The 15091-nt window shown below is 45.2% G+C and overlaps 1 protein-coding gene across 1 annotated transcript in view; it reads right to left on the reverse strand.

Annotated features, from left to right (window-relative positions):
• THSD4 (thrombospondin type 1 domain containing 4) overlaps nucleotides 1–11926 on the reverse strand; it is a 687220-nt gene extending 675294 nt beyond the window's left edge. Inside the window, exon 1 of the mRNA XM_075897743.2 lies at nucleotides 11718–11926. The gene's annotated coding sequence lies outside the window, so the exon portion shown is untranslated. The remainder of the gene's footprint in view (nucleotides 1–11717) is intronic.
• Between the last annotated feature and the right edge of the window lie 3165 nt (nucleotides 11927–15091).

Here is a 15091-nt window from a genome sequence, read left to right on the forward strand (position 1 = left end):
CATAGCTGAAGTCGAAATAGCTTATTTTGGCTTTTGGCGCTCTCTACACGCACTCTTAGGTAGTCTGAGGTAGAGCACTCTTCCTCTAACTTCCCTTACTCCTCATAAAATGAGGGTTACAGGAGTCTGAGTAAGAAGTCCTCCAGCTCAACATTATGTAGAAATAACTGATTGTAGTGTAGAGCTGGACTGTGTTATTTCAGAATAATGTCTGAAATAACGCTGCTGTGTAGATGTACCCCAAGGGAGCTACTACTCAGCACAAGTACGGGGAGTAGACGCTGGTCCTTAGCAAACTGCAGTCATAATGGGATACGCTGCAGTATCCCACTCATGCTAAGTAGCACCTGGCTCAGGTAATAATTCAGCATGAGGTGAACGTCAGCCACTAAAGAGAGAGACAGCAGCCACTAAGCAAGATACTGGGATAGGTGCTCAAATGGATTTTAAGTGATTTAAGCTAACATTAGGAGATATTTTATTTAAAAAGTGACACCACAGAACTGCTGACCTCCCACTGCCATGAATGTTTAAATCTAGCCTTAGTTAACTACTTAGCTATTACAGTCCCAATCCTGAAATCCTTGTGCTTGTGAGTCACCTTGGCTCTAGCTCAGTGTTTCTCAACCAGAGGTATGAGTACCCTTGAGAGTACTCAAGAGAAGTCTGGGGGTACGGCAACACAACTGAAATTTGGAGAAAACTGAATTTTTGTTTTAAGTTTTATAGCACTTTATTATTTTTGTACTTTTTACACCCAAAAATGTCATCGTCGCCCAGCTACGATTAAGTTGTTTAAACAAATGTATTGCAATGGTAGAAAAAAAATTATATGTCTGAAAACTGTAGGTACAGGGGGTACTTATAATTTATTTATTTATTTTTGAAAAAAGGGTACTTTATAAAAAAAGGTTGAGACACCCCTCCCCCCCCCCCCCCACTCCCTAAACTTCTAGTAGCAGGAGACAGGAACACATGAATCAAGGCAGGTGGCACATTGGAGGATGAGATAAGCTACCACGCCACCTGTATCTCCCTAAAGCTCATTGCTCTTCACTGAGGTACCAGTCACACAGATTTCTCTGCTGAACTTTTTCTTTGTCTTCTGCTGATCCCCAGATGAGAGTTCCACTAGTCAGTCAATGCAGAGGTTTAATCATTCGGTATCTCATGTACCACCAAATTTAAAAGCAGCCAAGTCTTATTAAGAGCAGCATTTTTAGAAGTCCAGGTATCATGTGAAGAACTGAATAAAAATCAGAAAATAAACTAAACAACGGAGCAGTAGAAAATGCAGCATTTTACAAAATTGTATTACACTGTCCAATTATGTAGCCATTGGTTACAAGGCGTTATACACGATTAATGTCTTTATTAAAAGAGGAGAGGGGGAATCTCAGAAGGCAATAATTCCTTCCTACACTCATTGCAGGGCAAAATTCACCTCTGTGCAGGGGACACACATAAAGTTTCTTCCCCAAGTAAGCCTCTGGCATCTTATTTTATCCTTCATTTCATGTTCAGAAGGATAAAGTGGTGAATAAGCCTTCATTTAGCTCTCTGCACAGAGATGAATTTCTCAAAGTATTTCCAACTCTCAGGAGTTTATCACAAGTCTGGCAATATTTGGAGATTTCCTGGAAGACTCACCTCCTGGAGCCCGGGGCAACATGACCATCCCAGCTTTCTTAACAACAGTAAGTTTCTATCCCGCATATCTGAAGAGAAGAGTTTGACAAACAAGAATCCTAAGGGCTCAAAATCAAAGCATTATGTGCTAATTTTAAAATCTCATGATTTATAAGCAAATCTCAAGATTTTTGGGGCCTGGCTTTTTAAGCATGGCGTTGGCAGTAATGCACTGTAATAAACTGGGAGTGAAGCAATAACAGAGCAGGGCCCCAGAAGTACCTACGTGACTATGTCTGTCACATCTCACTAGAAACATTTATCTCCAGAGGTTTAAGACTTGGTGGTTTCTCCAAACAAATCACCCAGACTTGATTTCTGTCTCACTAGCACACACACATTTTCCTCTATGAATAATTATAAATAGAACAAACACTGGCTAGCTCCTTAAAACTAACAAGAACAAGGGGTTAACACACATCTCCCCTTGCACAGATAGTCCCCTCGTGCTGGGGTAACAGGAGGGGAAATATCTTTGAGACGGGAAGGCTCCATACACAATCCTTTTTTAACAAGGCTTGACTCCAAGGTGGGGAGTTTATCCATTTACTTTCTGACATTAACTTGTTTTTAGTTGTTTTCATGATGTAAATACTAGAGGGAACTCCAGAGGTTTCGGCCAATGAAGAATCCAGCCCTAATGCAGGAAAAGAAGATGAACGTGCTTCCTTCAGCTCTTTGTTCTCCCAAGTCACTCCCAGAGCTTTTATCATTCTATTAGTTATCACAAAGTGAGCTGACTGTTACTTTTTCGGCAAAACAGAAGGACTCCATGCGCTAACAGAGAGTGCACGTGTAATTATTACCTTCCATGCCCAGGTATCTGTACACAGCTGTGTCTGAAGTTATTATACACTGTGTACAAGGCCCTTTGTTTTCGGATTCTATTTTGATACAAAATTTCCCCATGAATTTCTCTCTCTGTCCTGCAGGGGGACAGAGTGACATCATCATGTCACAGCATCCATAGGCTGGGGTGAAGGCATGGGCAGGTAAAGCCCAGTTACCAGCCCTTCCCTGCCCCTTCTTCCCTAGGCCCCACTGCCACCCCGGCCCTCTCTGGGGGCCACATGGAGAGCCAGGACTGGTGCGCCTCGGCCTTCCCTGGTCCTTATAAGTAGTATAGATTCTTCCTGTTAACAGACTATCCAAAATAGGAAGTGGGATGCCAAAAAGTAACATCACGGAATTGCCGTGCTCAAGTAAAATAGCCAAAAATCAAGTAGTACAGCTACAATTTAAAAAAAATAATAAATCCAAAGGCCACATTGAACCACATGATTTCTATTTACATGAAAAAAATTTCTACTGGTCTTTTTTTATCCCTACTATACTCCTCCTGTGAATAACATAAAGTTGGTAAATATGAAAATCCCTCAGAATATTAATATGAGGAATGCAGAAAGAGGCTAAATAACTTGACCAATGTCACCGAACAAGTCAATGACAGCACTAAGAAATAGGAGTCCAACTCCTGACATCCAGTCTAGCCAATAAGCAATCCTACCTTTTTATTTACCATGATCATTTATGCCCAGTTCGCATAGCAACTGAAACATTTCAAGTACAATGCTTGCCACTGAGAAGTCAAAAATTTACCCCTGCTTAGAAAAGGAAACCACTCGTAATTGCTGCCAACTCCAGCTGCCATTATGTGGTAGATGTTGGCAAAGGTTGATGATTTAGTGGCAACCATAGCCAAGATTATAAATATTGACCAAAGATCTGGAAATGCCTCAATTCTGCAGCTACAGAAGTCAATGTAGAAGATATTCAGCAATAACTTCACAGGGCCCCAAGGGCAAATCCTTTTGTCTCCTGCCTGGCATCTTTGGAGCTCAACGCTGGACGGAGCAGGGGGAGTACAGTAATGAGTACATTGAATTGCCCAAATGAGTCAAAACTGGAAGAGGAACTTGATGTCCTGTGAATTACCTTGTTGTCCCATCTCTAGCGAGAGGGAGTCTTGCCTGAGAGTCTGCTCCCTAACACTGCCAGCCTTTCAGCCATTCAAGCACTGTCTGCCAGGCAGTTAACAAGAGATGCTCCCAGCTCCAATGAATTATTGTCCCCATAGAACACACAGCACTTAGGTGTACTGATGATAAAACATAAGACGGGTTAGTTAAGAATAAATAGAAGTTCCACGAAAAACAAGAGCCAATAATGAAAACAGATGGTTACAATCCACAACAAAATAATAAAATGCAAACTAGGGCCCGCACTCATCCCCTATCTAAGAAGGCCGTTCCCCCTCCCACCTCCAGAGTTCAGTCTGTCGTAGAGCTGGCTGGTCTCCCAGGAACCAAGACTCAATCTTTCATGAAACACCTTACTCAAAACATCTCTTCAGTGAATGGATGCAGAGCATCTTTCTCCACCCTGCAATACACTGAATCAGTCTTTTGTCTTTATTCATAGACAGGGTAATCCCATCGATTATAATGCTGCTTTTTACCGCCAAGTGGTTTTGATGTTTATAGTCTCTGTGTTTTTGCAACAGTCGGAAACTGAGCAATTGAACAATAATCAGCTAGCCAGGGAGGAGTTACCAGATACAGATTTGCTGGTGACCTCACTTTCACTTCAAGGCTATACGGGCATAATTTTCAATAGTTACACTATTTGTTAAATCTCACCCGTACGCACATCTTGCAACAACCATGAATGTCAGCAAGAGACAAGTTTTCAGTAGAGCCTTCACACGCAACCCTTCCCGGATAGAAACCATGGATAAATATTAAGTGTAGTGAGTTTGTCAAGTCTGAGACAAGAGTCGCTTTGAAACAACAGTGAACGTTTTGCCCTTGGCACCAGCTGGCTGTTTACCAATTTCAGTATGCAGTTTCTTTCCCAGTCCCGAAGAAGAGCTCTGGTTGGCTCAAAAGCTTGTCTCTTCCACCAACAAAATTTGATTCAATAAAATCTATCACCCCACCTACTCTGTCTCTACCAAATGTCGTGGTGGTTGTCATAGGTCTTGATGTCGTGTATGACAGGATGCAAAAACAGGAAGGGACAAGGCAAGAAGTGCATCCAGAAGGGATCCCCTCTCCAAGCAGGCCTCTAACTAGTCAAACAAAATCATGGCGTGCGGGGAGAGGGAAACGTGTAATTTGTGCTTCTCCCTCCTTTTCTACAAATGCTGCAGTTTAGACTTGCCCACAAAGGAACACCTGTGTCAATACGAAAAGAGATAAAACCAGAGGACTGGGCAAGGATGGGACAGATTAAATCCTGATACCATTTCCTGCACTTTAGCTGGGAGGTTTTGCAAAAAAACCAAGCCTCTAACCAGGTAGCAGGTTTCCTTTCTGATACTCTTCTTCCAGGCACCAGCTCTTCCTGCCTCCAGATATTACCTCACCAGCTAAGGGGAAGGGAGAGCTATCCCCTTACTTTTAGCAGAGAAGAAGCTGGGCACCCTAAGCTCCTCCTTACTCTGACCCTGGTTATTGCTGTATGGATACCCTGAAGCTCCTTCCCCTGTAGGCTAGAGACAAAAAATAACATGGTGCAGGTGCCACAGATAGGGTTGCCAGATGGTTGAAACAAAAACACTAAGACCCACAGGAAGCATTGCTTCCCCTTGGTCAGCAGCCATTTTGTGCCGGCAGCCTTGTGGAACCAGGTAAGCATGGGGGCTGGGGTCGGCGGGCTGGGGCTGTTGGGAGCCAGGAGGGGACTCGGGGGAGGCCAGGCACTGAGTGTTTATAGGGTTCCCAGGTGCCCGGCATTTTCACCTCCTGGCCGGGGGGGGGAAAAAAAAATCAGAAAATACCAGACATTTTAGGTGTCCGGTATTCTCTGAACTTTTTTTTACTGGACAGGAGGTGAAAATACCGGACTGTCCAGGTGAATACCGGACACCTGGCAACCCCAGAACTGAGTAACATGGCTGGCTCTGGCTTGGGAGAAGAAAGTTGGGCAAGAAGATAAGGAAATAGACCCCCCCCAAAATTCTTTCCCGCATACCTAATCAGACCCCTCTCGTCAGTGAAAAAAAGCTCTCACCCAAGAGAATCATGGTGGGCTTCCATTCTGTGTACAGCCCCATTTGCTTCTGCCTCAGGTTCCTTAAACTCCAGATTACTATTTCTAGGGCAGCTGCAGAGATGGGGAACTTCAAATGCATTCACTTGAGGCTGATGGAACTGATGCTGTGCCACAGAATGGAACTCCTCCCTGGAACTCAACATTCCCTTGAACTCTTTGCTCAGAGCTGTAGGTTAGTATCCAATGTAAAAATAGTCAGTGGGTTCTAATCCCTTTTGTACTGTCACAAAGGCTACAGTTTGCCCCAGCATTATAGGGGAAAGTCAGATGGTCTAGCAGCAAAATTAAGGTCCCAAATGCAGAGGCCCTAACATGAACACAGCCAAAGCATGGGCAGAGGGACTACATTAGTAAAGGAAAAGTTAATTAATATCAGAATATAGTAGTAAGAGTTTTATCCTGTTCCATCAATTGAGTTTAATCAAGTATCTTTCATTTATGCGGTAATCATAATTCACAGAGGAAGATCTTTGAGTTTAAACAGTAAAGGTTTATTACAACAGAAACTGCAATAGCTACGATTGCATCAACATTACAGGTCAACTCCAGCCTTTAAGGGGAAAATTTATTTATCACTCCCTGCAACTTTTGCCTTCTCAGGCTCGGCCTCCCCTCCAAAATGAAGCAATAGTGGGAAGAGAAACAGTTCAGCCACTCTGAATCCTCCAGAATGTGAAAAAGTACATTTCTCCCCCTCCCGCCCACATGAAAGTGCTTGAAATTCCCTCAAGGTTCCTCACCTGAATGCAGCTGTTTGCCACCTGGAAACGGTTTCCTCAGTTTTCTCCACACCACTAATTTGGATGGGAGACAGGGAGGACACCACAAAACCACACATATATAGCGTACTTGTCATTCAGAGCTCCAGAAAAGCTACTGGGAACATGAACTTGTGGCTGATTAAAAAGCACAGTGAGGGGACACAGAAGCTAAGGCAAAGATCCACAGATGAGCAGGTGCATATTATAAACTGTCCCCTTACAAGCATAATCTCTGTGGCTTTTGAAAGGTGTGAAGGAGATGAGATGGCAGCTGTGCAACAGTAAGGTAAGCACGAGACTCATTCCCTGCAGTAAGGATCAGCCCTTTACCTGATCTTTCCATTACCTTCAACAGGCCTTGGATTGGAACACAGAGCGGGCCATGGCATTCCAGTGGCATTTCTAGCTTATGGAATGAATACTTGCTATTGCCAGGTACTGCAAGCCAGAGGAGCTTTGGAGTCCTGGAGACCAAAGTTCCACTTTAGCTTTCTTTTTTCTCTCTTCTCTTTTTGCGGAAAAACAAATCTAGGAAGTTCTGTTAGACACTAGGTTAAGGGAATTATCAGATTGCTAGGATTAAGTGTGAAAAATAAATAATTAGGAAATGCCAAAGCAAAGGTTGCACAAAGCAGGGTGCATGCAGTAGGATACAGAGCTAGAGCCTTAAGCAACTAAAAAAAAGATCACTTTGGCATAAATGGTGTTGAGGATGTGGCTAAGGGGCCATAATTATATAACATTTCTCAATATAATATAATACCATACAATTTTTCACCGATTGCATGACAGTTATGCATAGGCTTTTCTCCGGACGCCTGTGGTAGAGCAGCTGGGGCGCTGCTGGTTGGTCCCACAGCGCCACTCTGGGCGCTACTGGACCAACCCGGCAGCACCCCAGCTGCTCTGCCCCAGGCGTCCCCAAGTCAGCCGCTGCTGAAACTGACCAGCGCTGACTACAGGAAGCCCGAGGCAGAGTTGCTCTGCCCCAGGCTTCCTGGAATCAGCTGCTGATCAGTTTCAGCAGCAGCTGACTTGGGGACGCCTGGGGTTCTTAAGTTGAATCTGTATGTAAGTCAGAACTGGCGTCCAGATTCAGCCTGTTGAAACTGATCAGCGGCTGATTCCAGGAAGCCCGGGGCAGAGCAACTCTGCCTTGGGCTTCCTGTAGTCAGCCGCTGGTCAGTTTCAGCAGCGGCTGAATCTGGACGCCAGTTCCAACTTACATACAGATTCAACTTAAGAACAAACCTACAGTCCCTATCTTGTACGTAACCTGGGGACTGCCTGTACAATAAACTGTTATTACACAACAACTGAAACTGCAAAAGCATGGCTAACTAGCATGTCTAAGAGCTTCAGAGAGGTAGCCGTGTTAGTCTGTAACTCGAAAAACCTAAAAAACAACAAATAGTCCTGCAGCACTTTAGAAACTAACAAAACATGTAGATGGTATCATGAGTGTTCATGGGCACAACCCACTTATTCAGATGAATGCTTAGAGTAATCATCTGGCATATATAAATCACTAAATTCACAGCCACATTAACTTCATAGTTTACCGGCTCATCCCCTCACCTGCACTTACAGCAGGCTTACCGCATTTGAAAAAAAAATTGCCCATGCACTTAACAGAGAGAGCTTTTCATGTAAGTTCTCAAGCCAGTTAAGATAAAATGGAGCATTATGAAAATGACAGGAGAAAAAAAGAATGAAAAAGTCACAAAATGTTCCATATACATCTAAGGTGACGGAAAAAATACTGTCAGAAGCAGGATACTGATTAGATGGAACTCTGACAAAATACATTCTTAAAAGTGCACGTCAAATTTACCTACCCAAACGTAATGTTCTCTTAGGACCTGATCCAAAGCCCTAGAAGTCTTAGAGTCCAATGGACTTTGTAACAGGCCCTTAATGCACTGTACTTTGGGTGGTATTTTCACTTAAAAACAGAGCCAAATCTCTTATTCCATTGCCAGAGCTTTGTACTCACACAGCTCCCCTGGGATCAAAGGGCCCACAATAGCATAGAATCAGTTGTAACAGAGTGGAGGATTGGGCCCAAAATGATGACAGCAGATAAAGTGGTATTTTCAACATCTCCGCAGAGTTATTCTCTTGGGCCACCTCCAAGTCTTCCAAAGAGTTTGAGTCTCTCTTTTTATTTGTAGCTTTTGGTCTTAATTGAGAGCAGATTTAAAAAAAGAAAATTATCTAAATTATCTCTAAAGCAAATGTTTTATACTCCCATCATTAAACTCACCAGGGCACACTAGTAACTCAAATTTTCTGCAACTAAATCACCTGTTGTGAGCAAGCCTGTTGTATGAAGCAGGAAAAAGAGAAAAAACATACAAAACACAGCTAGTGCAAACATTACTCAGCATTTTGATTCCAATGGAAGGGGAGGGAGTGGGGGGAACTGTGAGCCCTGCACAACAGCTTGTGGTGAATAGGCTGCAGGAAAGAGGCAGTGCTGTGAGTGGGGAACATGTGTGCACAGGGAAATAGATGGCTTTGGCCCAGATCTCACCCTAAGAAAACTTCCCCAGACTGGATTAAGGATGCACTGACCTTGGTTCACTGCCCAGAGAAGGAATTAAGTGGACAATGCACCTCTGCAAGGGAGGTACGTGGACCTCACCAGGAGAGGTTAATATGGCGAATTAGGGAGGGAAGGCTCTATTCAGGGGCCTGGGCAGCTTTAGGTACAATATCAGGCACATATAGCCATGGAAGCTGAAATGGGCTTTTCCTTTCCAGATTTATCTAATATTCAGAAAAGGAATCTAGCACTTGCCTTCCATGTTTGAACAGGAGTGCTCAGGTTTAATTCAGGCTGCTCTTACATCATTGCTCCAAAATCAAATACTGATCCACTGTAATTTGTTGTAGAAAAATTGAGCAGCAAATGCTGACTTCTTCCCAGTGCTAACAGGGACTGGAGTTTCTATTTTCAACTGACATTAACAGGTTTGGGGGGGTTTTAGCTTTGTTCTTTTAAAAAGAAGATGTTAATATTGCATCATTTCTGTGGGGAAATCGCCAAAGAAGGGAACAAAAAGAACAACAAAGATTGGGACAGTCTTACGATAGGAATACAGATATTCTTCAATCACACAGACAGAAAATTGTTCCACTATACTAGGTGCTGGTAGAGGGATGTGTCAGAATTGATCAAGTAGCTGCTGGCTGTGGAACTTTGCTGAGCTGAGTCCAGTGACTGGTGGATTAGGGTGGTTGTGGAGACATGGTTATAGAATGTATGAATAAAGAAGGAAATAAATCTGAGGGGCATTTCCCCTGATCAAAATGAACTTTCTGCTCTCTACAAACACTGGTAAACCCACAGGGATGTACAGCTCAATGAGGAAAAACTAGGGGGATGAGGCAGCTGTGTACAGCAGTGCATTCAATCTTGCAGAGGTGTGTGATCGAAATGAAAACCAGGTCTACCATAGCAGTGCCACACCAGGCCCACACTGGGAAGGGGCCAATAACTTCTACATGGGAACCCACAAATATATTTGGCACTGGGCCAACAAAATGTTAATCCAAGAAAATCTGCTCCTAGGATATCTGTTCTTACACTGAAGACACTCATTCTCAGAGTATAAGTTTAAAGAAGCAGGTTTTCAACTCTTTTCAACTCTAACATTTTATGAAATTTTCACGAGGCCAAAAAAGAGAGAGTCAAGAATTACTAAAGTCTGGAAAATGTCACCATTTTTAGCTTTCATTTTGAATTCCTGATGATATTCTAAATGACCTGGAATCATGAGCTGGAACCAGACCCTGTGACAGGGAGAAGTCCAAGCTGGAAGACTGATAGACCAGTTAGGTGAGTCAGAATGGAATGACAGTACAACAGTAAGCAATAAACTCAGCACGCTTTGGACTCTTTGGACTCTTCCAATGCATTGCCTTGTCACAGAAGACAAGACAGGGACAGGAGCACTATGCATATAACACTGGTGGGATGTTGGAAGATAATAGGTACTGGCTTGTCATCCACAGAATTGTGTAATTGTGCTATGGTTCAATCAAAAGAACGAAGTCTTATCAGTAGAGGGGTGCATAGACAACAATGACAATCTCTAGGATTTCCATTGGGAGTTCATATCACCACAGCAACTTCTTAATTCTGCCATGTCAAACTTGGAACTTCTTTCAGTAAAGGAAAAAGATATTCATACAAGAGCTTTTTTATTTAAAAATGGCCTGAAGAAAAGGATTATGGCAACACCATTTATGAAACATTAATCCGAGTGGAAACTGTCAGCCAGATTCTACAATGCAATGTAGCCACTTTGCAGCATGCTACAATTTGTCAGTAAGGGAAATTTACTTGGTCAGGGGAGATCACCCAGGGAATACAAAGGGATACTTCTGCTGATGTGGAGCTGGAGTAATGACTTACCCCAGTCCTCCCTGCTGCTTTGTATTTGTCTCCCAGAAATACATTCATTAATTAAGTTTGTGTGTCAATTGTGTTGACATGCATCTAACAAGAGACGGGAATGTGGCCAGCGGAAAAGGAGCATTTCTGAGATGTTTCTATACTACCCAATCCTGCACTACATTATCAGTCCCCTAGAGCTCATGTAAATTAGAGGAAACCATGGGCACAGTTTCCAGGGACCAGCCTGGCACATGCAGCATCAGCTGCAGGGGAATGCAATGGGGAGCTGCAAGACACACGTTCACCCCTCACAATTTGCCCACTGCATCAAACTGGACCCCCGGATGTGGCCCAGCATGTCTATTTCCAAAGCAAAGCAGTTAGGCAGACGGCTCCTCACCCCCCATGCCAATGACTAACTTTCCCCCTGCCCCTCTTTCACAGCGCCCTCCGGATTGAGCTCTTGGGGTATGTGTGGGACAAACCGAGAAGAGGCTCGCTGCTCGCACACTGGGCTTACAGCCAGGCTGGGGGTAGTCGGGGTGAAAGGAAACGCAGCCCTGACAAAGCCCCAAAGGCTGGGAACCCCCCTCCAGCTCCTGGGAAGCTCCAGTCCTCACGGCCTGAGGGGAGCAGCATCCCTGGACTCCGGCCGCGCCTCCCGGGGCTCTGGGGTGCAGGTGCCGGGCCCGCGGGGGCTCCCGGCTCAGCCCCGGGGCTCCCCCCCGGAGACACGTGCGGAAAGGAACCGGCCCAGCCCCGCCCGGCCCCCTCCGGCCCAGGGACCTGCCCCGCGGCGCCTTTACCTGCTCGGCGTCCGGCCCCGCGGCGAGGTGGCTCCGGCAGCAGAGCCCGAGCCCCAGCCCATGGGAGCGCTCAGCGGCTGCGGCGAGCCGGCGGAGCGAGGCAGGTTCCCAGGCTCCCGGCCCCCCCGCCGCGCGGGGAGCGGCTCGTGCTGCCACCTGGCGGCCGCGCTGGGAGCGGCGCTGCCCTGCTAGCCCGGCAGGCGGGGTGGGGCGAGTCCCCGCTCGGGGCAACGCTGCCAGTCCTGGGCCGGCCCGTGTCCACACTGCGGGGAGATGCCGCCCGCTAGTCCCTGGCGGGCCCGCAACCTGCGCCTCGCCAGGAGCAAGGGAAGCGGACAGGAGCCTTCGCCCGCACCCACCTGTGCGTGGCCCGAGCACAGTTCAGATCCTTTGCTCCAGCTGCATAAGGAATGTAGCCAGACCCCTGGGGACACTGGAGGAGATGGGCCAGAGCTCTGGTCATTTCTCTTCTCCCCCCTTTAGCCTCCAGCTCACTGGGAACACTGAGCTCAGTTGGCACTAAGAGATCCCCACGCAGAGTGGCCTAGTTTGAAAGTCTTTACTTTAGACCACTGAATGCGAGAGTAACCCGCACCAATCTGCCTTTTAGAGAGAACAGGATTGGTACTGCCACACCTGACATGTGCCAACCACCCTGGAGATGAGAGATCAGCCTGGAGTCCTCCAGCACTTCAAAACACTAGAGCAGGCAGTAACTCAGAGGTATGATCTTACACAATTTATTGCAAAGAGAACAGCTGCCCTGTGCCAAGACAGCTATGCCCGCAGCAGCTCTCTTTCAATGGGAGGGGGAGCTGGAATACTTGTCTCTCAGCAACAGTGTCATTATTTAGGCTTATCCATGTCAATTATGTTACCTGCTACAGTTTTACAAAGTGCCAGAGTGTTTTGTGGCTATAGCCGTGATCCCCTTTACAGATCATTCTTCTGTGACATTTCCAGAAATAAGTCCCTGAGAGTTGAATGAACAATTTTCAGCAAATAATGTATTCCACTAATTTAGCACCTTTTTCTTATAATGGAATAGCCATAGATTTCTTTGATTTATTCATGATTAGAACCTTTAAGCTTTTCTTAGTTATAGATTATTCATTAAATGTTGTTACAAGTTTGCATCAAAATATTTATAGCAAGAGTTGTGTAAAGTGGTTTTACCTTTTTTTTTTTTGGAAATACAGTAGACTTCCAATAATCCGGCACCCTTGGGACCCAAGTGGTGCTGGATTATCAGAAATGCCGGACTATCAGGAGGTACTCTGGCAGGGGCGGGTCTCGTCGGAGGGGAAGTGGGGGAGGGGGCGGGGGTGTGCCAAACCCTCCCTCCTGCTGCAGGGAGGCAGAGCCTGTGAGCGGTGGAAGAGGAGAGGCGGTGACAGGCAGGCAGCCGCATTCAGGACGTTCTGGTCAGTTACAGTCACTCCGGCTGGATCCACAGTCCACACGCAGTTAATGTAACTTTCCTCTCTACTGCCGGAAGGAGGGGGGACAGGGGAAGGTAGGGGTCGGTGGGAGAGGGACCCCTGCCCACCGCTACAGCCCTTTTTAAATATTGGTGACACATGAGCTATCTTCCAATCATTAGGTACGGAAGCTGATTTAAAGGATAGGTTACAAACCACAGTTAATAGTTCTGCAATTTCCCATTTGAGTTCTTTCAGAACTCTTGGGTGATGCCATCCGGTCCCGGTGCCTTGCTACTGTTAAGTTTATCAATTTGTTCCAAAACCTCCTCTAATGACACCTTAATCTGGGACAATTCCTCAGATTTGTTACCTAAAAAGAATGGCTCGGATTTGGGAATCTCCCCAATATCCTCAGCTGTGGAGACTGAAGCAAAGAATTCATTTAGCTTCTCCACAATGACTTTATCATATTTGAGTGCTCCTTTAGCATCTCTATCGTCCAAGGGCCCCACTGGTTCTTTAGCCAGCTTCCTGCTTCTGATGTACTTGAAAAAATAATAGTAAAATGTTTTTTGAGGTAGTTTTTGGCTAGCAGTTCTTCAAACTCCTTTTTGGCTTTTCTTAATATATTTTAAACACTTAATTTGACAAAGTTTATGGTCCTTTCTATTTTTCTCACTAGGATTTTGACTTCCCCTCACTCTGGGGGAGGGGGAGTCCTAAAACATTTCAAATGGAAATGCAGACCCTTTGGAAATTGTAGACAGGGTGTGCAGACCCCCAGGAGTATACACACCACTGGTTGAACCCCAAAGCCTTAAAGACAAACTTTTCCTTAGTGTATTAAATACTAAAGAATTGAGAGTTGATGATTGTAAGTGAATATTGGTAGTTTGCATTGCATTAATTATATTGGTAATAGGCATAACGATGGAGCCTCAACTCTAGTCTGTGATAATTGCTTGCAACACTGTTGGATATGTAGAACACTTAGAACATTAAGTGTAGGCACATCCAATTCTAGACTGTTGATTATTTACTAATGTGGTTCACTGATGCACCTGAAGTTGTGACTCAAAAATGAAAATCCAACTGCTAGTGGGCTAGACAAGGAAAATGTTAGACTGCACATGCCCTAGGTTGTCTGAGCAAGGAGAACTAATTAAAGTGGCATGTTTTTTGTTGTGAAGTCACATAGTAGGGATATCCTTGTCTGTCCCTGATATGTCTTTGGTGCTCCCACAAGCAGTAAGGAACATTTTAGTTGCACATCAAGAAAAGAGCCAGGGTGTTTTTAAAAAAATAAAACAGACCAGTGACTACCTCCCATGCTGTTGCTTCCTCATGTTTACCCTCCCAAAAAACTCCCAACATTATATCCTGGCTAACTTTGAAGTAGGAATAAGAGCCTCCGGAAAAGGGCGCTTTTTCCGGAGGATCGGGGCCAGTGTAGACGCTCTTTTCCGGCTTTTTTAAAAGCCGGAAAAAAGCGGCGGACATTTTTATTTAAATGCCGCAGGGGATATTTAAAACCCCCGCGGATTTCCGTACTACGATAAGTGAAATTAACATGCCCCTTCCGGAAAAGGGGCCAGTGTAGACGTAGCCTGAGAGATGATGTGAGGGCAATGTCAGCATTCCCCTGACTCAGCTCCTCAGTGTGCCTTCACCTTGTCCAAGCTTGCCCACACCTGTCCCCCTGCCCTTGTGAGGCCTCAGAAAGATACCTCAGTGTGGTCTAAAGAAGGATAGGGTGCTGCTACAGAAGGGGCTAAACCATTTTTAAGCACAGGAGGGGTAGGACTCCTCCATATCCAGCAATGTGGTCTGGGGCATTGTGAGGATAAATTATTAGTATATTAGTTGCCTTTGTAAGTCATTTGCCTGTTGAAAGGTATAAAAATGCCTCTGATACCCTGTGACAAGCAGAGGATCCTGAAGAAGCCCAGA

The sequence above is a fragment of the Pelodiscus sinensis genome, chromosome 14, assembly GCF_052426305.1.
Source record: "Pelodiscus sinensis isolate ZL-2025 chromosome 14, ASM5242630v1, whole genome shotgun sequence".
In the NCBI taxonomy this organism is placed as follows: Eukaryota; Metazoa; Chordata; order Testudines; family Trionychidae; genus Pelodiscus; species Pelodiscus sinensis.